The 24,985-nt window shown below is 44.4% G+C and overlaps 1 long non-coding RNA gene across 1 annotated transcript; it reads right to left on the bottom strand.

Moving 5' to 3' along the window:
* Positions 1-7,018: 7,018 nt before the first annotated feature.
* On the bottom strand, positions 7,019-24,201 carry LOC118969070 (uncharacterized). Its single transcript, XR_005056956.2, has 3 exons — positions 21,411-24,201; positions 15,449-15,546; positions 7,019-13,676 (listed from the first exon to the last, which is right to left on the bottom strand). It is a non-coding gene; the product is annotated as an uncharacterized lncRNA (long non-coding RNA).
* Positions 24,202-24,985: the final 784 nt, after the last annotated feature.

Here is a 24,985-nt window from a genome sequence, read left to right as displayed (position 1 = left end):
AGTGTTTTAAAATGACCCCTCCTGGTCTTGCTTTTTCTTTCACGCAGACCATGCCCACCCCCCAACCTACCTCTGGTCCTGTTTCCTTGTGCTTGCATCTCACTGCTCAGCTCTGCCTGCATCAGCTGTGTAAGAAGCGCCTGCAGGTAGGAGTGCAGGCTGACGCACAGGCCCCACTGCTAAGGGCACCACTCCTCTGGGAACACACAATGCCTGGGGAGCGGCATTTAAGCCTTCTGGGCAGTCGCCGAAAGACGCTCAGACCACAGAGAATGGGCAACCACTGAGCACCTACTGTCTGCAGGGGCCATTGGTCCCCTGGGGTGGAGTGGTGTCTGTCCCCAAAGCTTCTTGCAGCTGCATGCCTCGCCTGTCTGCCCCTGCACCTTGGGCAAGAAGAGACCTCCTCTGGGACATAACCTTGGGTTCCACTCCAAGGGCAAGTGGGACATTATATTGCCTTCTTCGTGTCCTTGACTTGGTCCCAAGGTCGGTAGTGCCCACACCCAAACACAGCTGTCCAAAGGCCCCACGTCCACACCTGTGTGACCACCCTGCCTGCCATTTGCAGCACCCTTGCCTTAGGCCCAGCCCTGCATAGGCACCTTACCTATATACAGCCTTTGTCATCACATCCAGAGGCTGTGGGACGAGGCCACTACTGCCGTTTTACTGGTAGGAAACAAACTCAGCCGGTGAGATCTGGAGCTGGATTTAGGGCCAGCTCCTGTGAGCTCGCTTACCACCCGAGGGTGCCCAGACCTGTGCTCATGTGTCTCTGCCCTCCCGCCTCTCAAGCAGTGACAGAGACCTTGCAGTGGACCTGATGCCAGTGGATGGGACCTTCCGTGGGGGGTGAAGCCTGGGACGTGGGACAACTCCAGACCATGAGCAAGGTCTGCAGGAGGCCATGTGTCTGCATCCAGGTGCTGGACTCAGTAGTCTTATTGAAAGTCTGCTCTGAGCTGCACACTGATGACAAGTTACTGGCAGTTACCATGTCCTGCTTTGCACCCTGCTTTGCCAAAGGTTCCCACAGTCCAGCTGACACTTGTAAAGAAGACAAATGACTGGGTGTTTTTAAGCTAATGGAACAAAGAGCTAAATCCCTCCATGGGCCTGAGAAAAGATTAAGAAGCTGATGTCTATGATGTGACCAAGAGCCAAAGCTCGCAGGCAGAACAAAGCGCAGCCACCACAGATACATTGTCGGGATGCACATCACAGAGGCCAACAGCGAAAGGCAGCGTGAATCGAATCCTGCCAGGACATTTGGAAGGCTCTCATCTGTGACTCCAGTGGCTGTGGCCCCGGGACTTTATCAGGGCTCCAGGGGCACTGTCCTGGCGGCCTTCCCTCTGCGGGAGGAATGGCGTGGGAAGGGCCTCATCTGCATATGTCCTCTGGGAACCAGCCCCTGAACCCCTGAGCTGCTCACAGTCGGTCCTCACTGAATCTGTCCTTCTGGAGAGGACACTGTTTATATGAACTGAGCTTCACAGAAATTCTAGACCCAAACCCTTAAAAGCACCTCCAATCAGAGCCCCAGCAGCCCAAATGGGGGATTTAAGGCATCCCTATGCTGACCTTAAAGAGACAGCAAAGCATTTACACTGCCAGCCCTGGGTGCACACAGGGGCCTGTTGTTCCAAGAGTCACTCTGGCCAGTTCAGGGTCACAATGGGGCCTTTCAGGGAACAATGTGCCACTGGCCTAGCCAAGTGTCCCTTGCACACATGGGCATCCACCCAGAGCATTTAAAGTAACACAATTTGGAAAAACAAAGTGATTTCCCTACTTTCTGAAAGATGCAAAGGCCTTTGTCCTCACTCCATCATACCCATGGGGCAGCCCTAAGGCTGAGGCACTGGAGGCAGACTCTGGGTTGCAAGCAGTAACCTCTTTCTTCCCTCCTGGGTAACATGGGCACAGTCACAGCACCAGGCTCTATAGATGGTACCTGGGGTTGATGCATGCAGGGAGCTCAGCTTCCAGGACTTCCAAAGCCTGCCAGGAGGACCTCTAGGGACACGAGGGGAAAGACTCACCAAGGACAGGGAGGCGGGGGAGGGAGGGGGAGTGGGGAGTAGTGGGGGTTGGCGGTGGGCCTGGTGCTGCTCGAAGCACTTTACTTCACGTAATCCTTGCTACGGCTGTATTGTGGTCGATTCCAATTGGAGGAATCTGAGGCCCAGAGATCCCTTATAAATAAAATGATTTCCCCACAGTCACATAGCAAGTCAGCATGATTCCAGTTCCAGAGGTCTGGCTGCAGAGTCCTGAAGTCACCTGTCATGTGGCACCACTCACAGCGACAGGTTCCCTGTTCCCCTGGAAGCAGGGGCCACAGACATGCCATGCAAACCCTTCACACCCACAACACTGACAGACGATCCTGAAGGTTCCAAACAGCACATGAGTGTCAGGGACACCCAGCCAGAAGCCCCTCGGGGCCAGGAGGCTGCAGCCCGGCCTTACCAAGGGCACCTGCCGGGAATACCTGTGGGCAGTGGCAGCTGTCCAGGTGCGAGGCGCTGCAGATCTAGGCGGCAGCAGCGGGCTGGGCAGGAGGAAAGACTTGGCCAGACAGGGGTGAACAGATGGAAGAGAGTGACCGAGGGCACCGAGGCTGAGCCGACCCGTGTGCTCTCGCCCAGCCCCAGTCCTTGCCTGTGCAATGGGAAAGTTCTTCCTGCCTCACGGGTTGTTGGGAGGGTTCTAGGACTTGGCTCAGGCTGGAAGACTGAGGAGGTGCCTGCCTCTGTCACCACTGTGGGAAAGAAGCAGGGGGAGGTCTAGAATGACCCTGAAGTTCCAACCCCAGCAGATGATAGGTACTCCCATGTCTTTATTCTTTAACCACGTCCCTGCGTTGTCAGAGACTGGGATGGTGCTTTGCTTTTCACCACAGAACTGAACATTTAATCAGCCATGACACAGTTTAAAATAGCCTCACCAAGTAAACTAAACTTCAGTCCCTTGGGAAGGAGGACGTCTGTGCCAGAGGCCTCTGACCACCAAGTGAAGTGCCTCAGAGCGTCAGGTCCCCTGACCAGACCCATGGGGCCCCTGGTTCCCTGGGGCATGAGGAGCCAGGATTCAGCAGCAATGGAGACAGCCAGGTCTGGGAAGTTGCAAATGGAGAGCAGGAGGCCCAAGAGGCCAAGAGACTCCCCCAGAGCACAGGGCAACTTAGTGCTGGAGCTGGCACCCAGGCTGTGGCTCTCCTGGCAGCACCCTCCCCTGCCAGCACCCCCTCACATTCCTGCCCCTGCTGCCCACCTTTTTTACCCTCTAGTTTATTGAAATGTAATTGTCACATAACATTGTAGATGCTTAAGGTGTATATAGCATAATGATTTGATATATGTATATATTGTGAAGTGATGACCACAGTAAGTTTAGCTAACATCTACGACCTCATAGAGTTATTTTTTTTCTTGTGATGAGAACTTTTAAGATTTAGTCTCTTAGTAACTTTCAGATATACAGAACTGTATGGTTAGCTATAGTCATCACACCCTGCATTAGATCCCCAGACTTATTCATCTTATAACTGGAAACTTGTAGTTTTTGACCGCCTGCATCCAAACCCCTTCCCCCAGCCCACGGCAACTGGCAGGCAATGTTTCCATGAGATTGTGTTTTGTTTTTTAGATTCCACACATAAGTGAGATCACACAGTATTTGTCTTTCTGTGACTTATTTCACTTAGCATAAGGAAATCACTGTCCCAAAGAGATACCTGCACCCCCACATTCACTGCAGAATTACTGACAATAGCCAAGACATGGAAACAACTAAGTGTCCACTGATGAATGGATAAAGAAAATGCAGTGTGTATGTGTGCAATGGAATACTAATCAGCCATAAAAAAGGACATCCTGCCATTTGTGACAACATGGATGGCCTAGGGGGCATTATAACCATCCTCTTTTAAGATACTCCACTGTTTTCTGATGCTTGCATTGAGGCAGTGCAGACAGAGGGGCTGAATTAGCAACTTGCACTGATGAAACGGCCAGGGGCAAAAGTGCCCTACCCATGAGTGTGGGGACCCTGAAGTCTTCTGTTTCTGGGGTTAGAACCGATGACAATCTTGCGGATCAAAAAGGATGCACATCCAGCTGTGACCAGAGGGAGGGTCCCTGCTGTCCCCAAGCATCAGCACAAACTACCCAGCACATGCTTCGTAATTGTACTATGCATGTCAGTGACGGTGATGGTGATGACGATGACAGTGACCATGTCATCCACCAGCCTAAACGCTGCCCAGCCAGCACGCCCCGTCCTCCAGGGCACTGTCCCCAAACCCAGCCGGCTCTTGCTCCTGGGTATCCCTGCTCTCCACACCCCCAGCCTCTGCTCCTTAAGCCTGCAAGCACCCCCACACCCCACCACCTCCCCGACAGATGAGGTGACCAGTTTTCTGCAGATGCTCACCCACACACCCACCAGGACAGTGAGGCCAGAAGGATGGAGGAACCCCCAGGATGGGAAGTACAGAGGGAGGAGGAGGTGAACTGGCCCGTGGCGCCATCCTATGACTCAGTCCTATCACCCAGGCCAGAAAGGGGTGACCAGCAGGGAAAGTGCAGGTGGACAGACAGCATATTTCCACAGACCTCACTTCCAAAAGCAGGGCTGAGGCCTCCAGTCTCAGCCTGGTCCCTGCCTTGGGCAAACAATGACAGGAATGCGTGCTGAGACAGCCCGCCCAGGGAGCTGCCTTGTCAGCCAGATGCTCCGATAGGGCAGCCCTGCCCTTCACCCCACTCACTGAGTTGGGCAGCTTTCTGGCCCTGGTGCTAACAGGCGAAGGATGCTCAACCCTTTCGGGGTCTCCCCAAAAGTACCCTCTTTGCCCTGTAATGGAAGGAGAAGGGGCTTCTGGCCTCGCCAGCAGTGGGGTAGGGGGCAAGGGGTGACAGAGGGGTAGAGAAAGCTGTGCACACCCCTCCCACCCCTCCCCATCTGCTCAGCTTTGTTCCCTGCTTTGTTACACATGAGGGTCCCCGTGGCTGGTAGGCATTCTCAGTGTGACGAAGCTAAGGCCTCCCCGCATAGTCTTTGCTGTCACCTCATGACAATCCTGCTAAGTAGATGTTGTAACTACTGTGCGGATGGGTTAGCAGGTTCTCTGACACTGAATATTGCCCATCTGAGGCCACTGCTAAGTGGCTGATCCAGGCCTTGAAGCAGGTCCGGCTGGCTTGGAATCCACGCAGGGATGCAGCCATCCATGCAGGAGTGCCACATAGACCAGGCGGTCCTCATGGGCCCCTGTGCACCTTGAGCGCTTGTCTCCCCCACTGCCCCCAGCCCCCACACCTGGATGGATACAGGTTCTTAGCTGCCTTCACTCACCTTCAAGGCATAAAAGGGCTAATGTTCTGGAAGCTGCCTGCATTGTAACAGAAGACCCTAGCGAATCTGCGAGGAAGCCTTCAATGGAGGTGTTTCAGATTAATAATCTCACTCTTTCCTGTTACAAAATTTTTCTCTCAGTGAGAATGTTGTTCCTACTGGGGTGAGAAAACAAACCCCCCCACCCAATCTTGAGGAGCAGTAAGTAAGAAGCCCCAGGCTGCTTAAGCAAGCTTCATCCATTTGGGCAGTTTGGGTCCAGGTGAGTTATTTCCCAGACAGCTGTGAGGAAGAACAGATGTGGCTGCTGAAGCCATCAGGGTCTGCAAGTTGTCGGGCAGCTGGGAGAGGCGCACTGACAAGCATAGATAAACTGATCTCTTCCTGTCTTGGGTACGACCACACCAGCAGATGTGGGCTTGGTGTCCTGATTTCTACGTGGCCTGTTTCCCTTGGAGTCTCCACATCAGCAGCACTAGGGTGAGACCACATGCGGGACCCCTCTTCTGCCATCTGCCTGGAGGGTGGGCACTGTGGGCCCTTCCTTCTCCCCTGCTCAAGGAGAAATGGCTCTTTCTGTCCTCCTACTTGGGCTGTTACAAACACTCTGGGGCTCAGAGCTGGTGCCTCAGCCAGCAATGGAGGCTCAGCATGGCCTGAAATGCAATTTGGAAGTTGCAGCTTTCCTCAAGCCCTTATTGGTCACCTCCTGCCAGCACGGGAGTGACCTCACCTCCTACCACCTAGTTCTAAAAATTTCAGAAAGAGGAGGAAGGGGAAAGCAGCAGCAGCCGCCCATCAGAGGGACTGCCCCACCCCTGTCCTTCTTGGGCACCTCCCTGCTGCCTCTCCCCTCCCACTCCGTAGCCTGCCCCCTTCCTCCAGGTGACCTGGAGCCCTGCACCTGCCCGGCCGTGCTCTGCCACACCCCTGACCTCACGCCCCCTTCCAACGCTCCTCCCAGCCCCCAGCGATCAGCGGCTGCCCTGCCCCTTGCTGGTACTTCCTACTCAGCACACGTCCAGGTTGCTGCCTCTTTTAAGACAATGTCAGCAAGAACCAAAACAGAGCAACATAGAAACAAGCCAAAACCAAATTACAAGAAATGAACAACCCAAATCAAACCAAACCAAACCAAACCCAAATCTTTCTATCACACTTCACAGATTTCCGAGGGGTGCCCCCACATGCATCCAGAGATGAGCCACTCAACATGGTGCAACTTCTTTTCCTCTCTTTCCATTTTTATTTTCCATAGTGATAATAATTGTCTGTGGCTTTTTGCCTTGTGTTTAGTTTTAGGGGGAAGGGGCTTATTGTCTCTATTCACTTATCATTAATTCACTGGAACACCATGGCAGTTTCTCCAGACTGTCAGACACGCCTAGTGTTCTATCCAGTGTCCTCTTCCTGAACTTTTCTCTCACGGAGCCTTTTGATCCACGTTGGGGGCTTCAGCATCGGGTGCCCAGCTGTCCCCTCATCATCACCCTACATGTTCCTGTCTCTATCCTGTGTAGCTCAGCTCTCTGGTTTCCTGCAGTCTGTTCAGTCCTTGTCCCTTGTTTGGTTTGCTTCTTCATTTAGGGAAACACATGCTTTACTAATTTCCTAGAAAATAGTTTAATGGGAATTGAGGTGATTGGTTTGTAGCCTGCTCCTCTTTGAAAATGTTTTTATTCTACCTTCACATTCAACTCATAGTTGAGCTGGGTATAGAACTGGACCAAAAGTAATTTTCCTTCTATATGTGGCAATTATTATGTGTGCAATGCTCTATTGCATTCAAGATTTCAAAGTTGCTATTTCTTTGATGGTTTCCTCTCCTCTGTGCTTTTTTTTTTTTTTTTTTTAGCACTTCTATTATTTGGGTGTTAGAGTTTCTACACTGGTTCTCTAAAGGATCTTTGCTCTCCTATTTCCCATCTCTGTCATTTTGCTCTACTTTCTGGGAGGTCCCTTTCATTTATCTTCCAACACTTCTTTCTACCGAGTTTTTCATTTTTACTATCACTTTTTTAAAAAAAGATTTCTATGTTCTGATTTTCCTTTTAAAGGCATCTTTCTTTTGCCTCGTGGAACTATTATCTTCTTTTATTCTTCAGAGGATGTTAATAATTTCATGTGTACTTTCTTCTCCCTCTATAATCTTTTTCTTTCAAATTGTCTTTTCTGTTTGTTTGGCCTCTCTGTTTCATATTAGAGGAACTTGAGATGTTTGTTAGCTCATATTTTAAACCAACTTTATTAAGGCATAATTTGTATATAATAAATGCACACATTTTACACATACACTTTGATAAGTTTGACCAATATATACACCTATGTAACAATCACCACAATCAAAACACAGAACATTTTCATCACATAAAAAAGTTTCCTTGTGCCCCTTCCAATCAATCTCCATCTCTCCTAGCCATTGATTCCAGGTAACCACTAACCTGCTTTCTGTCACTACAGATTTGATTTGTCATATCTAGAGTTTCAGATAAATGAAATTTTATATAATGTACTCTTTTGTGCCTGGCTTCTTTTGCTCAGCATGATGTGTCTGAAATTCATCCATGTTGTTGAGTTTTCAGCAATTCATTTCCTTTTTATTGTTGTTTTTCCTACTGTTCCATTGAATGAATATTCACAATTTATTTACCCATTCTTATGTTGATGACATTTAGGTTGGTTGAGATATTATGAATGAAGCTTTGTCTTTGTGTAAACATATGTTTTCTTTAGTCTTGAGTAAAAACCTAGTTGTTGAATGGCGGAGTCATGTGGTCAGTGAATATTTAAGTTTATAGAAAACCATTTTGTTTTCCAAAATAGCTGTACCATTTTACACTCCCACAGAAATGCATAAGACTTTCAGTTCCTCTATATCCTCCCCAATATTTGATATTGTCAGTTTTTTTGAATTTTAGCCATTCTTATGGGTGTGTAACAGTATCCCATTGAGATTTTAATACGCATTTCCCTAAGAACTAATGATGTCAGACTTCTCATATGCTTGTTGGCCATTTGTATTTCTTCTCTTGAAATCTTTTGTACATTTCCTGTTGGGCTCTCTCTCTACATATATGTGTGTGTATTTGTGCATGTGTGTATTGGGTATATATTTGATTCTCATTATTTACAGTAGTTATGTTCTGTAGTGGTGACTTTATGTAGTATAAAGTCACCACAAACACTGACTTAGCAAATACTAAACTGCTGCTCCTAAAAACAGGATGAGATTATATGAGTCTATAATTACAACATTTTCATCAGTTGACAAATACATATCTGTTTTTCTGTTTAAAGGCACCTATTTAATATATTTTTTGATTCATTAACATTGAACTCATGGCCTACAGCAATAGAATTCATTCCTGAAGCTTATCTAACACGTGTTTTCTCCAAAAGGCACATCACAGCTTTCTTCTTAGTAACACTACCCAGCACTATGCTTAAGCACCATTTTTAAAAGCAAAATCACTAACAAAAAGCAGAAAAATTCAAAACACATGGCACCACATAGACCACAGAAAGGACATTTGGTTTCAGTATGAGGGGTGAAACATGAAGGCGTCACCTTGGTCAACCTCAACCAGAACATGCCTATCAGGCAACTCAAACTCTTAATTAATCTGCACATGTCCACAAATGACTGCAAAAGTGCCATGAGTATTGAATTTTGAGTTACAAATAGATTTTAGTGAGTAGATGAATTTGGAATAGGGAATCCACAATGAGAAGCAACTGTACATACTATATATTCAGAAGAATACATGTCCCAAGTTGGATACAAGACCTTTGTTAGAAGCAGGTGTTGTATTTTCTCCCAGTCTGTGACTTATCTTTTTATTTTCTTAATGCTATCTTTTGAAAACAGATTTTATTTTTATGAAAACTGTTTACCAATGTTTCTTTTTATGATCTGTGGTTTCCATGTTTCTCGGACACATCAGCCTTTGCTTACCCCAAGGTCTTGAAGATTATTTTCTATGTTACCTTCTAGAAATGTTACTGATCTAACTTTTATATTTAGGTTTATGATCAATTTTGAGTTAACTTCTGTGTGTAGCCTAAAGTAAGGTCAAGATTTTTTTTTCCATATGGATATCCAAAGTTTCCAGCACTACATGTCAATAAGTCTGTCCTTTTCCTCGTTGAATTATCTTGGAGACTTTGTCAAAAATCAGTTGACTACACTATTTACAATAGTCAAGAAATGGAAGCAACCTGTCTATCAGTAGATGAATAGATAAAGAAGATGTGGTACATATATACAATGGATATTATTCAGCCATAAGAAGGAAACAAATCCTACCATTTGCAACAACATGGATGGAGCTAGAGGGTATTATGCTCAGTGAAATAAGCCAGGCAGAGAAAGACAAGTACTAAATGATTTCACTCATATGTGGAATTTAAGAACAAAGGAAAAACTGAAGGAACAAAACAGCAGCAGACTCACAGCACCCAAGAATGGACTAACAGTTACCATAGGGAAAGGGACTGGGGAGGATGGGTGGGAAGGGAGGGATAAGGGGGAAAAAGGGGCATTATGATTAGCATACATAACATGGGGGCAGGCACAGGGAAGGCAGTATAGCACAGAGAAGACAAGTAGTGATTCTACAGCATCTTACTACACTGATGGGCAGTGACTGTAACAAGGTATGTGGTGGGGACTTGATAATGGAGGAGTCTAGTAACCATAATTTTGATCATGTGATTGTACATTAATGATACCAAAATAAAAAATAAAAATCAGTTGCCCATATGTGTGTAGGTCTACTTCTGGATTCTTTTTTGTGTACTATTGATCCAGGTGTCTATTCTTTTGCCAACACCACACTACTTTGATTATTGCACCTTTATAATAAGTCTTGAAGTCAGATATTGTAAGACTCCATTTTTCTTCTTTTTCAAAATTGTTCTGACATTTCTAGGTTCTTTCTATTTCTATATAAATTTTTTATCAACTTCAGCAAACCAGCTGATGGGTCTATGATTGGGATTGCATTGCATCTATAGATCAATTTGAAGAGAACTGACCGTTAACAATATTGAATCTTCTAATCTTTAACTGTGGTATATCTATTTCCTCTCTTTAATTTCTCTTAACCAGTTTGTTTTCTAGATACATATCTTATCCGTGCTTTTGGTTTTCTTCCTTTTCTATGCTATAACAAATGATAGTTTTTAATTTTAATTTTTAAATGTTTGGTGCTATATATATGGAAATATAATTTTTGTATATTGATCTTGTATGATCTTGCTAAGCTCACTTCTTAGTCGTAGTAGTTTTTTATAGATTTCTTAGGATTTTATACATATCCAATCCTGTCATCTATGAATAAAGACCATTTCACTGTTTTCCTTTTCGATCTGGTCACCTTTTCTTTCTTTCCTTTGCCTTATATGCTGGCTAGGACCCCAGGCCCAGTGTGGAACAGATGTAGTAAGAGTGAACATTCTTGCTCCATTTCCAACCTTAGAGAGAAAGCATCTGGTCTTTCATCATTAAATATGCTTTTGTTGCAGATTTTTCAAGATGGTCTTTATCAGGTTGAAAAAAAGTCCTCCTATTTCTAATTTTCTGAGAGATTTTATCATGAACCATTGTTGAACACTGCCAATTTTGTCAAATGTTTAATCTGTTCTGTCAAAATGATCATATAGGTTTTTTAAAATTCTGTTACTACGGTGAATTACATCAATTGATTTTCTAATGTAACCAACTTTGCATTCCTAGGATGAATTCCACTTGGTCATGGTGTATTTTTAATGTTTTATATAAAAATACATTTTGCTCCATTCAACCTTCTAATATTTTGCAACAATTTTTGTGTCTTTGTTCCTAAGACTTACTGGTCTTCAGTTTTCTTGTCATGTAATGTATTTGTTTAATTTTGGTATTAGGGTAATGCTGGCCTCATAGAATGAGTTGGGAAATTTCCCCTCCTCTATTTATGAATTTATGTAGGACTGGTATTATTTTATTCTTAAAATATTTGGTTGAATTAATCTGAACCAGAAGTCTTCTTTGAGTGACAACTCCTATTTAAAGTAGGGTCTAAACCCTAAAGAATCCACTCCAAAACTACTAGATCTAATAGCTGAATTCAGCAAAGTTGCAGGATACAAAATTAACACACAGAAATCTGTTGCATTCCTATACACTAATGATGAACTAGCAGAATGAGAAATCAGAAAAACAATTCCATTTACAGTTGCATCAAAAAGAATAAAATACCTATGAATAGACCTAACAAAGGAAGTGAAGACCTGTACTCTGAAAACTACAAGACGCTCATGAGAGAAATTAAAGAAGATATCAATAAATGGAATTACATCCTGTGCTCATGGATAGGAAGAATTAATATTGTCAAAATGACCATCCTGCCTAAATCGATCTACAGATTCAATGCAATGCCTATCAAAAGACCAACAGCATTCTTCAATGAACTAGAGAAAATAGTTCTAAAATTCATATGGAACCCAAAAATCCCTGAATAGCCAAAGCAATCCTGAGAAGAAAGAATAAAGTTGGGGGGATTACATTTCCCAAGTTCAAGCTCTACTACAAAGCCACGGTAATAAAGACAGTTTGGTACAGGCACAAGAACAGACCCATAGACCAGTAGAACAGAAGAGAGAGCCCAGATAGAAACCCAAGCATATACAGTCAATTAAAAGGAGCCATAGACATACAATGGGGAAATAACAGCCTCTTCAGCACCTGGTGTTGGCAATACTGGACAGCCACATGCAAAAGAATGAAACTTGATTATTGTTTAACCCCATACACAAAAGTAAACTTGAAATGGATCAAAGACCTGAATGTAAGTCATGAAACCATAAAATTCAGAAGATAACATAGGCAAAAAATCTCCTGAATATAAACATGAGCAACTTTTTCCTGAACGCATCTCCTCAGGCAAGGGAAACAAAATAAAAAATGAACAAATTGGACTACATCAAGCTAAAAAACTTCTGTGCAGCAAAGGATACCATCAGCAGAACAAAAAGGCAGCCTACAGAATGGGAGAATATATTTGTAAATGACATATATGACAAGGGGTTAACATCCAAAATATATAAAGAACTCACACACCTCAACACCCAAAAAGGAAATAACCTGATTAAGAAATGGGTGGAGGATATGAAGAGACACTTCTCCAAAGAAGAAATGCAGATGGCCAACAGGAACATGAAAAGATACTCCACATCGCTAATTATCAGGGAAATGCAAATTAAAACCACATTGAGATATCACCTCATACCAGTTAGGATGGCTAACATAGAAAAGACTAGGAACAACAAATGCTGGCGAGGATGTGGAGAAAGGGGAACCCTCCTACACTGCTGGTGGGAATGTAAACTAGTTCACCATTGTGGAAAGCAATATGGAGGTTCCTCAAAAAACTAAAAATAGAAATACCATTTGACCTGGGAATTCTACTCCTAGGAATTTACCCAAAGAAAACAACTTCTCACATTCAAAAAGACATATGCACCCTTATGTTTATTGCAGCACTATTTACAATAGCCAAGAAATGGAAGCAACCTAAGTGTCCATCAGTAGATGAATGGATAAAGAAGATGTGGTACATATACACAACTGAATACTATTCAACAGTAAGGAAGAAACAAATCCTACCATTTGCAACAACATGGATGGAGCTAGAGGGTATTATGCTCAGTGAAATAAGTCAGGTGGAGAAAGACAAGTGCCAAATGATTTCCCTCATTTGTGTAGTATAACAATGAAGCAAAACTGAAGGAACAAAATAGCAGCAGACTCACAGACTCCAAGAAGGGATTAGAGGTTACCAAAGGGGAGGGGTGGAGGTGGGCGGATGGAGAAGGAGGAAGGGAGAAGGGAATTGTGGGTATCATGATTGGTGCACATGGTGTGTGTGGGGTCACAGGGAAGACAGTGTAGCTCAGAGAAGACAAATAGTGACTCTGTGGCATCTTACTACACTGACGGACAGTAACTGCAATGGGGCATGGGGGGGACTCGATAATAAGGGTGAATGTAATAAACACATTGTTTTTCTTGTGAAACCTTCATAAGAGTGTATATCAATGGCACCTTAATAAAATAAATAAAGTAGGGTCTAAAGGCTGCTTGGAAGTTCTGAGTGCAAAAGTGGGCTTTCCTGGCATCACTGTAGGGTGATCTGAAAGGGCTGTTCAGTGAAGGAGTCTCTGATACCACTATCCGTAGGTCTTCTTGCCCAGATTCCCCAGAGCAGCCTCTTCCACTCTCCAGCTTGAAGAAGAAAGGCGGACAGCCTGCCTTGTGGGCTTGTGGGAGCCTAGGGAGAGAGCATCCAGCAGTCAGCACCCCTGGACACCTATGTGTTTGGTGGCAAGTCCCTCCCCTCCTCACCAGGTCCAGGCTCAGGTTCAGAGCACTGGGGCTGGGAACTGGGGGAGGGATTCGATTTCACTCTTTCCAGAGAAATCCCCCACCTATCCAGAGTGGAAGAGGGAATTGAGGAGATCTTTCTCCCTGTCAAACAGATCTTACAACCGTTCTTGTTTTAGATTCCTTCAGCCCCATCTCTAGAACTCCGTGGGGTCAATCCCTGAGTCTTTGGGGGATTCTGGGTTATAGCCGGGTTTGGTTCTAGGCTTTCCCTACTGCCTCCTCAGGATTCAGGGGACTTTTTTGGTCTTAAAAACCAGTTACAATCCTTCATCTGATTTCCAACTTCAAACACCTTGTTGCTTTTTTCTCCCATTATTCCTATCCTTGTAGGTTTATGCCTTTAAAAAATAACCTTTAAAAAACACCTTTACTGTCATTTCAATGTGGTTTTAAGAAAACACTAAAGTAGATAGCTATGTTTAATCTCCCATATTTACCCTCTGAAAAACTCCTTTTCTTTTTCAAATCGCTGCAATCTGGCTTCTGATCCCACCATTCCATGAAAGTCTGCTTCTTCCCAGGTCACTCATTAACTCCTTCTTACCGAACACAATGGACCCCAATCGGCCCTTATCTTCCCCAACCTCTCCCTCTCCCAGTATCTGATACTGTTGGGCCTCCCGCCTTGACACTGCCTTTTTCCTGGGCTTCTGTGACCTCCTGCCGTCCTGGCCTCCCGCCTATTTCTCTGGCTTGGTGGCTTCAGCACCATCTGGGGCGATCTCTTCTTGCCATGTCCATATGCTTCCTTGAAGAAATCACTCAGACCTGTGCCAACAACTCCCACATCCATTTATCATTTCTCTCTCTCCAAGCTCCAGATCCGTGTACACTACTGCCTACGGAGTATTCCCATGCATGAAGGTCATGTGTGTTCATTTGACTAAGATGATTATGTCCTTCAGTAGAGATACACTGTTTTCCCCTGAAAATTCTTGCACATTTTTTGTTACCTGTGTTCCTGTGCTTTTTATAATTTGCATTACTCTCATGGCTGGGATCTCTTATGTTACTTTTTTTTCACTTGCCATTCTGGGGCACAGGCCACCCAATGATTTATTATGTGATCACCTATATCTGGCCACCTCAAACCTCTTTTATAATTTGCTTTAAAATCTGTCTATTGATCTCCTTGGCTTATCTAGGAGGACAATCATGTCCCCTATAAATGATGGCTGCTCTGTTCCTTTCTGTCCCTCCTCTTGTCTTGCTGTGCCATGTCAACCCCCAGGACAGAACCGAATGACTGAAGAGCAGTCATGCGTGCCCTGTTCCATCACTGAATGGAAGGAATGTTTGTAAGGTTTCACCATTAAGTTCCAGGTTTACTCCAATCAGTACCATTTATCTCATTAAGGAAGTTCCCTTCTACTCTTAGTTTGCCAGGAAATTTATCAAGAGTGGGTACAACTTTGATCAGTTTTTCTGGGGTCTCTTAGATTTTCCCCTCTTAAGCTATTACTCTACTAAATTACTTTGACAGACTAGGGATGAAGCAATCATGGAACCACTGTTCTGGCAGCATTCTGGACACCCTACGCCCATCATGTGACAATTTCTCCTTCTTAGGGAAGCACATAGAGAAAGAACCAGGGCCCATACTCCCAGGAAGTTTCACCAGTACCTGCGAGCTACTTTCCTGGAAGATAACCTCACCTAGCAACATTGTGTAGGTCCGCACACTTCCCTTCTCTGATCAGTCTTTGGAGGTTGGGCTTGCTTATTATTTAGTGAAGAGTTGTACATTTCAGGCCCTGAAGGAGGAAGGTGCCAAGTCAGCCTGTGATTTCTGCTTTAAGGCCCATAAGCAAGCAATCAGAACACCCCACACCCCCACGGTCATGTCCCCAGGGTCTGGTTATAGATTGCAGCCAGACCCTCTTTGTGTCCACCTCTGGAACCAAGTAAGCTACTAGCTCCAGAGCCCAGTACTTTCAGGCTCCAGAGAAATTGCACCCTTGGTAGAAAGATGGTTGAGGGTGAGCAGCCTCATCACCATTGAGATCTAGGGGCTCATGGATCTTAGAAATCACATAGACACCACGACCTTACAGCCCGATCCCCCTAGTGCCAGTTCTAGCCAAAGTGAAGCAGGACTGTGTGTGCCTGTGTGCACACTGCTGAGGCCAGACCTGCTGGGGAGTGGGGGTGCTCTCTGGTTTCATAAACCTATGCCACCCCCTACCAACAAGGGCCCTGGGGAGTGGATCTGAGTGTCTATCTATGCTCCCAGCACCTATATAGTCTTTAGTGCTCTTTTTCAAATATGTATAGATGTTTGCAATGCATACGATACAACATCATTTAACAGCACTGCTGAACTCAGAGCAGCCTTTTAGGGGTTTCATTTTTCTCTATCAACTGTTACTGGAAGTGCAGCTATTATTGTATGTGTCTTGGGCAGAGGGCCAATTTGTGATTTTTATCTTTTATTTTTAAATTTTTAAATAGAGACCTTCATCCATGGAAAGACTGGGAAATCCTAGGGAGAAGAGAGTTCCTCTCTGGAGGCAGCAGTGGCCTTGTAAGTTAACAAGCAGCTGGGTGGCCACTGCCCTGGACACTATGCAGTTCCCCAGCAACCCTTACCCCACGTGGGTGACCATCTGGCCTGGGTGCTGTCCAGGACTTGAGTCATTCCTGTCTGTGACAGTGAGGGCTCCACTAGAAAGTAGGCTTGGGGCCCAGGGATGGAATGGGTCATGTGACCACGGGGCAGTGTGTATGGGGTGGAGTCACCATGGCTGCCATATAGAGGGGCCCTGCCCCCTCCTCTTCAGGCTGACTCTTAGGTTCTTAGGAGACTTCTCAACCTGCCAAATCTGAGTAGAAAAAGTCTATGTGTTAATGGCCTCAAATGCTTCTGTAAAGCCCACGAAGACACCAGGAATAAGCTTCATTATCTAACAAACCTCATGGCCCTTCCCTAGGTGTGAGCAAGCTGTGGATCAGGTGACCTGTGTTTGATCCACAGGCTTCAATCAGACAGCGGCTGAATGTCCCATGTGGCGCCCTGCTGAGAGGACTGCACACTGTCCTGTGGATGCATTCATTCCCTGCACTTGGGGGCTGGGACTCACCACCCTGTGCTCAGTGAGTATCAAGATCTGTCCCCGTGAGCCTGAGGCTGTGGGTTCAGCCCACAGTGTTCACTTAGTCCATCCCTTGTTTTACAGATGGGGAAACTGAGGCCCAAGGAAGAGAGAGCATGGCCACACAGCTGTGTATATTACACATTCACTGAATACATATCAGAGGTTGGACCCAGTTTCCCATCATGTGAAAAAAGAAAGTTTCTTCTTTCTGCCCTTTATTCTGTAAGGTTTCTCTTTGCATAACACATCAAAGAAAGACCCTCTGAAGCTTCTCTAGTGCTGCCCGCTTGCCGTTCTCCGCCTTGTGCCAGATCGGCTCTGGAAACTCAGGTTCGCGGCAGGAAAGGAGCAAAGCAAGCAAAGCGCAGTCTCCTGATCCCGCGCCGCTTCCCGCTGCCAGCAGAGCTGTGTGCAGGCCCGCGGCGGGCCAGGCCGGGGCACTCCCAGGCGGGGCATCCACGGAGAGCCCAACGCAGGGGGGAACTGCATGTCCGCCCAGGGCCCGGAGAGGCCTGAAGAGGAGGGGGCAGGGCCCCTCTAGATGGCAGCCATGGTGACTTCACCCCATACACACTGCCCCGTGGTCACATGACCCATTCCATCCCTGGGCCCAAGCCTACTTTCTAGTGGAACCCTCACTGTCACAGACAGGAATGACTCAAGTCCTGGACAGCACCCAGGCCAGATGGTCACCCACGTGGGGTAAGGGTTGCTGGGGAACTGCATAGTGTCCAGGGCAGTGGCCACCCAGCTGCTTGTTAACTTAAAAGGCCACTGCTGCCTCCAGAGAGGAACTCTCTTCTCCCTAGGATTTCCCGGAGAGCCCTGGGCAGAGCACGGGCTCAGACCTCAGGGATGGTGGCGGCCCGCCGGCCAAGCACCGGTAGGCAGGCCAAGGCCAGGCTGGCAGAGGGCCCGGGCCACACGACTACACCCCACGCGCCACGCCTGCACGCCCGCACCGCTTCCCGCTGCTCCCCAAGCCTCCACAGCCGCGTGGCTCAGGATGGTTCAGGCCCGCCCGGCCCCGCAGAGCCTGCACTAACACTGCTAGGTCCCGGGGCTGGCGTCCAGGCCCTCGGCTTGGGGGCCACCTGCCCCACATCTACACAACTCCTACTCATCCCTTAAAACCCTACGCAAAAATCCATTCACTTCTCAGGTCTCCAGAGCCTTCTTTCCAAAGGCCTCTGAAATGCGGTGACCTCCCTTCGTCCTTCTGAGCTGGGCTGATACCCTCTGGGCCTCAAAGGATTCCTGCATAAAGGAAAATGTCCAGCTTTATTGGGGCAGCCTGGCCTCAGGGTTGGGCACTGGAGCAAGTCTACCTGGGCACCAACCCTGCCCTTGCCACTTACTAGCTGTGTCACCTTGAACAAGTTATTTAATCTGGGAATCACAGGGCTCAAGAGTCTTTAGTTTAAATGGGTAAGTGGATTACAACTCTGTCTAGTACTTTAAGTGCTAGTGAAGTGCTCAATAAACGTCAATCTTTATCATGCTCATTATAGGAAAAGTTTTAAAGTCACAGGACATAAATACATGCCAAACAATATTCTTGGTAAGAATGAGGGTCTCAATAAAAGAGTAATGAGCAAGTTTCTGAGGGTCTGGAATCCTGGGGTTAGTGCTAAGAAAAAGGGGTGCTCCTGTGTGGTACAGGTCACGGCATACAGGCAGCTAATTGCTCCCAAGTGTGCTCAGAGTAAAGCACCTTCTGCCCAGTGCCTGGTGCTCATTTGCCCACAAGCATTGTCTTTTTCTGAAAAGGTGAGTCTCTTAGAGACAGCAGAACTAGACTGGTGAGAGAAGCTGGCTCCACTTTACATGTCACAGGTCCCAGGAATGCCTGACTCAGAAGACTCTACTCTCTGGACTGCCATCCATCCCCTGATGCCCACCAGCCGCAGCTCTCCCCTCCGTACCTGGCTCATACGTGCCCTCTTTCTGATATGGGCCCTGGTCGCACTGTTAGGCAGTATGGATTTTATGAACATCTTCATGACTCATGTCATGGAGAGCTCATTCCTCATTTTTAGAAAGCTGAGACAGGGACTGAGGGTGGATTGAGTGATTAAACTACTGGATTGAAGTCACACAGAAAGTTGATGGATTTTCAAGCTATAGTCCTCAGATCCTAGGAGCTTCCTCCAGCTGTCCCACAACCCTGACTTACACTTTGGGTTCTGAAAACCTCAGTTTGAATGCAGTGGTCTGCAGCTGAAACAAGTTTGAATATTCCTCAAGAGAGGAAGAGAAGCAGATGTGGTTCTTTCAAGGTACTCTTTGCCACGCATATGTGAAAGCTTAACTTGAACTGAGCTAATAGGTGCTTATAGACCCTGGGGTTCCCCACATCAAGCATTTCAAATTGAAATAGTTTACGCATGTAGTAAGTGAGCATTTCTAATTACAAAATATTTGAGAGGAACGACGGGTTTCAACCAGAATAATCAATCTCTACATTCCTCATTCAATAAACAGACCAGGGATTATTTGGGGGAGATCTTCCTGCCCCCTGGTGGTTACAACGCTTCAACAGTTTTAATGAGGCTTAAATAACTGCACACTTCCATCAGTTTTGCCATACATACACACTGTGAGACCATCACCACCACCAAGACAGCGATCAATCTATTACCCTCCAAAGCTTCCTGATGCCCTTCAGTTCCCTTCGCACCCACCCTGGCCCACCCTCTCCAGGCTTCAGGCAACCATTGATCTGCTTTCTGTTACTATAGATTAATTTGCACTTTCTAGAATTTTGTATAAACAGAATCATTTTTGTCTGGCTTCTTTCACTTAACGTAATGATTTTGAGATGCATCCATGTCGTGTGTATTGATAGTTCATTCCCTTGTTTGCTGCGTAGTGATCCTTGTATGTATATGCCACCATTTGTGTATACATTCATCTGTTAATATAAAATTGCATTATTTCCAGTTTTTGTCTTAAAGCTGACATGAACATTTATATACAAGTATTGGTAAAGGCAGATGCTTTCATTTCTCTGGAATGCATATCTGGGAGGTGTATCTTTAACCTTTCAAGAAACTGCCAAACTATTTTCAAAAAAGTACCATTTTACATTTCCACTAGCAACATGTGAAAGTTCCAGTTGTCCCATATAGTCACCAACAGTTGGTATTATTTTTAATTTTGGACATTCTAATAGGTGTGTAGTGCTATATCTTAGTTGGTTTAATTTGCATTTCCTTAATAATTGATAAGCATCTTTTCATACTTAAATTTGCATGTCCAAATCTTTTGACCATTTTTATTGGGCTGTTTGAGTTTTGAGAATTCTATGTGTATTCTGAATATGTTCATTATGAATGTGATTTACAAATATTTTCTCTAGTCTGGCTTATCTTTTCCACATACTTAAGGTCTTTTGAAGAGCAGAAATTCTTAATTTTGATGAAGCCCAATTTATCAGTATTTTATGGATCATGTCTTTGATATTGTATCTAAGAAATCTTTGCCAAACTCAAGGTCACAGGGTTGCTCCTATGTTTTCATCTAGAAATTCTAGTTTGGGGTTTTACATGTAGGTCTAGGAAGAATTTTCAGTTAGTTTTTGTATTTGGTGTCATTTTTTGCAATATAGACATCCAACTATTTCAACACTATTTGTTGTATCTTTTCTTCACCTTTGCATCTTTGCTGAAAACTCCACTGATCATTTTTGGTGGATGATTATGATACACTGTTTTCTTCCATTGACCTACATGTCTATCTGGATGCCAGTATGACACGGTCTCAATTACTGCAGCTGTATATTCAGTTTCAAATACTTTCTACTTTTCCCCATTTAATTTTCTACTTTCTCATGGTTATTTAGAAGTATGTCACTTAGTTTACAGTATTTGGCTTTCCCAGATATACTGATTTGTAATTTAAAACACTGTTGATCAGATAATATATTTCATTATGACTTAAATCCCTTTACATTGATTGAAGCTTGTTATGGCCCAGAACATAGTCCATCATGGTAAATGTCCTGTATGACCTTGAAAATAGTATGTATTTTGCCTTTTTTGGGTGGAGTATTTTACAAAGCTCAGTTATGTCAGGCTGGTTAATTGTGTTCATGTCTTCAAGACCCTTAACAATTTGTGTCTACTCATGTCAGTTCTTGAGAGGGGTGTTAAAAATCTCTGGCTGTAATTACGAATGTCTATTTTTTTATTGCATTTTTGTTTGGTTTTACTTCATGAATTTGAAGCTGTTTTTAGGGGCCTAAACATCTGCTGGAAGCGAGCCTATGGACTTTTAAGCAATACTAGTTATGTAAGTCTTAAGACAACAGCAATCATTTCTGCAGTAAGGCAGAGTTGCTCTCCTAGCCAAATCAATATAGATCTTGCAGTCAGATTGCTAAGCAATGTTTCCTCCTCTATTCTTTCCACTGGCCTTCTAACCCTGCCAAACTCCTGCTTCTCAAGAACACCCGCTGCCCCAGGGGAAAGCCCCACCCTTAAACCTCCCTCCCAAGGGCCCCCACCCACAAGATGGCAAACCTCCTGCTTCTCTTCCGGGTCCTCGGTTCCCGCCGGCGCCACCTGAAGCCCAATCACCTCTCTACACGTTCCCGCCGGCGCCAACTGAAGACCAATCACCTCTTTACATATACTTTCGTCACAACCTATATAAATTGAGCCTGAAAAAAATAAAACTGGTCAGCTTGATCAGACATCCTGTCTTGCTGTCCGTTCTTTGTGTCTCTTGCCCCTTCATTCTCTCCTCCAGGTCGTCGACCCCCGTTGATAGTCCTGCGGGTTGGGACAAACATCTAGGACTGCTATGTAGTCTTGGTGAGCTCTTTATTATTATAAAATGGTCCTCTTTATCCTTAGTAAAATTCCTTGCTCTGAAATCTACTTGGTCTGTTGCAGACATACACAGTCCAGCTTTCTATTGAGGAGTGTTACCATGGTGTCTCCTTCCATCCCTCTCCTTTTACCCTACTAGTCTTTGTATTTAAAATCAGTTTCTTATGGGCAGCATACAGTTGAATCCTGTGTTTGTTTTGTTTTAGTCAGACCTGGCAATTTCTACTGTTTAACTGACATGTTTAGACTTTAGGTTTCTGGTCTATTATGTAAGGAGCTTGGAGGCTATCACTTCATCTGAGTACGTAAAAAGCTGAACAAACCGAAAAATCAATTCTTCTAAGATGCAGCAGAGCAGTGAGGTCACAGGGCAAACTGCTGTGCCAAAACTTGACAGGCAAATACAGAGAATCACAAATTTGAAGAACAGAAACCCATTTGGAGAAACCCCCTGGAACCAGTACAGGGTAGGAAAACCTCAATAAACTATATTAAGGAGTTGCTAGAGGCTCAGTGTCGAAGTCTGCAGGTTAAAACCACCAGGGGTGCCCTCCCACTTTTGTGAGTTTACCTCCAGGTTCCCTCCTGGTTCCCACAGTCAATACTGGAGAAAAATCTCCTGCTTCTGGTAAGAAGGGTTTGAAAGAAGCCAGAGGATTCAGTTCTTCTTAAGGAGGTCTACTCCCAAGAAAAACTATCTTACCAGAGCCTAAACTATTCGTGTTTTATCAGAGCCTAACAACCTTGGGGGATGGGAATATTCAATTGCAGATTCCATCCAAAAGGGGAGAAAAATCGAACAGTGTGTGTGAAGTTCACAGTGAACTTCTTTCAAAAGTGAAAAGGAATACAGACCTTCTCAAACAAGGGAATCTGTCACCAGTAGGCCTGCCTTGCAAGTGAAGTACTTACACTACCAGTGAAGTGGTATAGTGTCACCTGAAAGTGGACTTGGATTACTTCTAAGTGTGTACTGGGAACTCTAGGGTAACCACTAAAGAAAATTAAAAGTATGAGATATGCTGAGAAAGGAGAGAAAATGGAATCACATAAAATGCTCAATTAAAAACCACAAAAGGCAGAAAATAAGTGGAAAACAAAAAAAGAGGAACAAAGAAGAAGGGCAATGAGAAAGGATCCTGGGAGGATGGTAGAGTAGGAAGCACCAGGAATTTGTCCCCCTACCTGGACAATAACTACACTGGCAGAATCCGTCTGATGTAACTATTTAACAAGTTTGGAGAGTACTGAAGGCTTCCAACTTCCAGGGGAAGGCATGGATGGCAAATTGTGGTTAATTTTGGTCAAGTCCAGCTCTTAGCACAGTGCAGCTGCCCTTCCCTGACTCTCAGCCCCTGGCGGGCAGCTGTGCATGTATTCCTGGAGCAACCTGCACACAGCTAGTGTGTTATGTGTCAAAGTGAGGGTGGGCAAAAACAACCACATCATCCCAATATCAGGGATCTCTGTTCTGATCACTGATTGCTGCCTCTGATCAGAGAGATGCAGAAAAAGATGCGGGTGGCTATTGTTGGACCTCCCACAATTGTTTCAAGCCCTTCCCCGACCAGCTGACTTCCAAGAGGGACTAATGCCCTCTCTCTTCGTTTTCTTTTTTTCCCCCTTTTAGGAGTCAGACATTAAAGACTGGGAGATTCAAAAGCAACTGCAGACACAGGGAACATTAGAAAGTGACCATACATGGCCAGGGAAAGGCACAGGTTCAGAAGAGACCTGAGGAGACCTTAAGTTTACACTTCAGCAGATTCTTGTTACAGCAACAGCCCGAACCCGTCAAAATATAAAAGCAATAACAAAAACATCAAGCCCCAGGGAAGGGAGAGAACCTGATTTCCATAGTTGCCACATTATTAGATTCAAATGACCAGTTTTGAATCTGTCCCTTACAAAGATCTGATAGCAGAGATACGAGACAAAGACTTTAAAATAACAGTCTTAAAAATGCTCAAAGACCTAAGAGGAGATGTGGAGAAATGATGTGCTAACAAAATGGAAACATCAGTAGAGAGATAAAAACCGAAAAAGAAACCAAAAAGAAATTCTGGAACTAAAGTACAATAACCAAAATAAAAATCCATTAGATGGATTGAAAGGCAGGTTTGAACAGGCAGAAGAAAAATCAGAAATAGGAGATAGGACAGCAGAAATTGAGTCTGAGGAATGGAAAGAAAAAGAGTGAACAGAGTCCAAGGAACCTGTGAGACACCAAGGAGATCAACATACATGTTGTGGGAGTCCCAAAAGAAGAGAATGGGGCAGAAAGAATATTTGAAGAAATAATGGCCGAAAATTTGAATGGACTGAAAAATAAAGTCCCAAATTTGGTGAAAGACATGAATGAATGAATATAAACATCTGAAAGACCAACTCCAAGTAAGATGAACTCAAAGGGACCCACACCAAGATTCATTAATCAAATGTTCAAAAGACAGAGATAATCTTGAAAGAGGTAAGAAGTGAATATTCATTTACAACAGATTCTCAATAAGATTATCAACATATTTCTCATAAAAAAACTTTGGATAGACCATTTGGTAGGTCAAAAACTGTCTTAACAGATTTTTTAAAGATAAATACCATAAAAAATATCTCCTCCAATCACAAGATGAAGTTAGAAATCAATAACAAAGAAAAGAGGAAAACTCACAAATTTGTGGAAATTAAACAACACATGGATTTTAACCAACCAATGAATCAACGGAGACATCACAAGGAAAATTAGAAAATACTTAAAGATGAATGGAAAAGAAAACATACTAAAACTTCTAAGTACAGCAAAAGCACTGCAAAGGGAGAAATTGTTGAACTATAAATGCTTATGTTAAAAAATGAAAGACCTCAGATCAACAACCTGATTTATAAATTAAGGGACTAGAAAAAGAATAATAAACTGAACCCAAAGGTAGAAGGAAAAAAAGTACTGAAGATGAGAGCAGATATACAAACTATAGAGACTAGAAAAATAATTGAGAAAATAAATGAAAGCAAGAGTTTTCTCTGAAAAGCAATAAAACTGACAGACCTTTAGCTAGATGGATTAAGAAAAAAAAAAAGAAGACTCAAATTACTAAAATCAGAAATGAAAGTGAGGACATTAATGCTGATTCTACAGAAATAAAAAGGACAGAAATAAAAAGGATTATAATTACTACAAACAATTGTACACCAACAAATTGGATAACCTAGATGAAATGAACAAATTCCTCTAAACATAAAACCTACCAAGACTAAATCACGAAGAA

Source organism: Manis javanica, chromosome 1, assembly GCF_040802235.1.
Source record: "Manis javanica isolate MJ-LG chromosome 1, MJ_LKY, whole genome shotgun sequence".
In the NCBI taxonomy this organism is placed as follows: Eukaryota; Metazoa; Chordata; class Mammalia; order Pholidota; family Manidae; genus Manis; species Manis javanica.
Note: the sequence above shows the minus strand (reverse complement) of the source record. Positions and strands in the feature narration are given on the sequence as shown.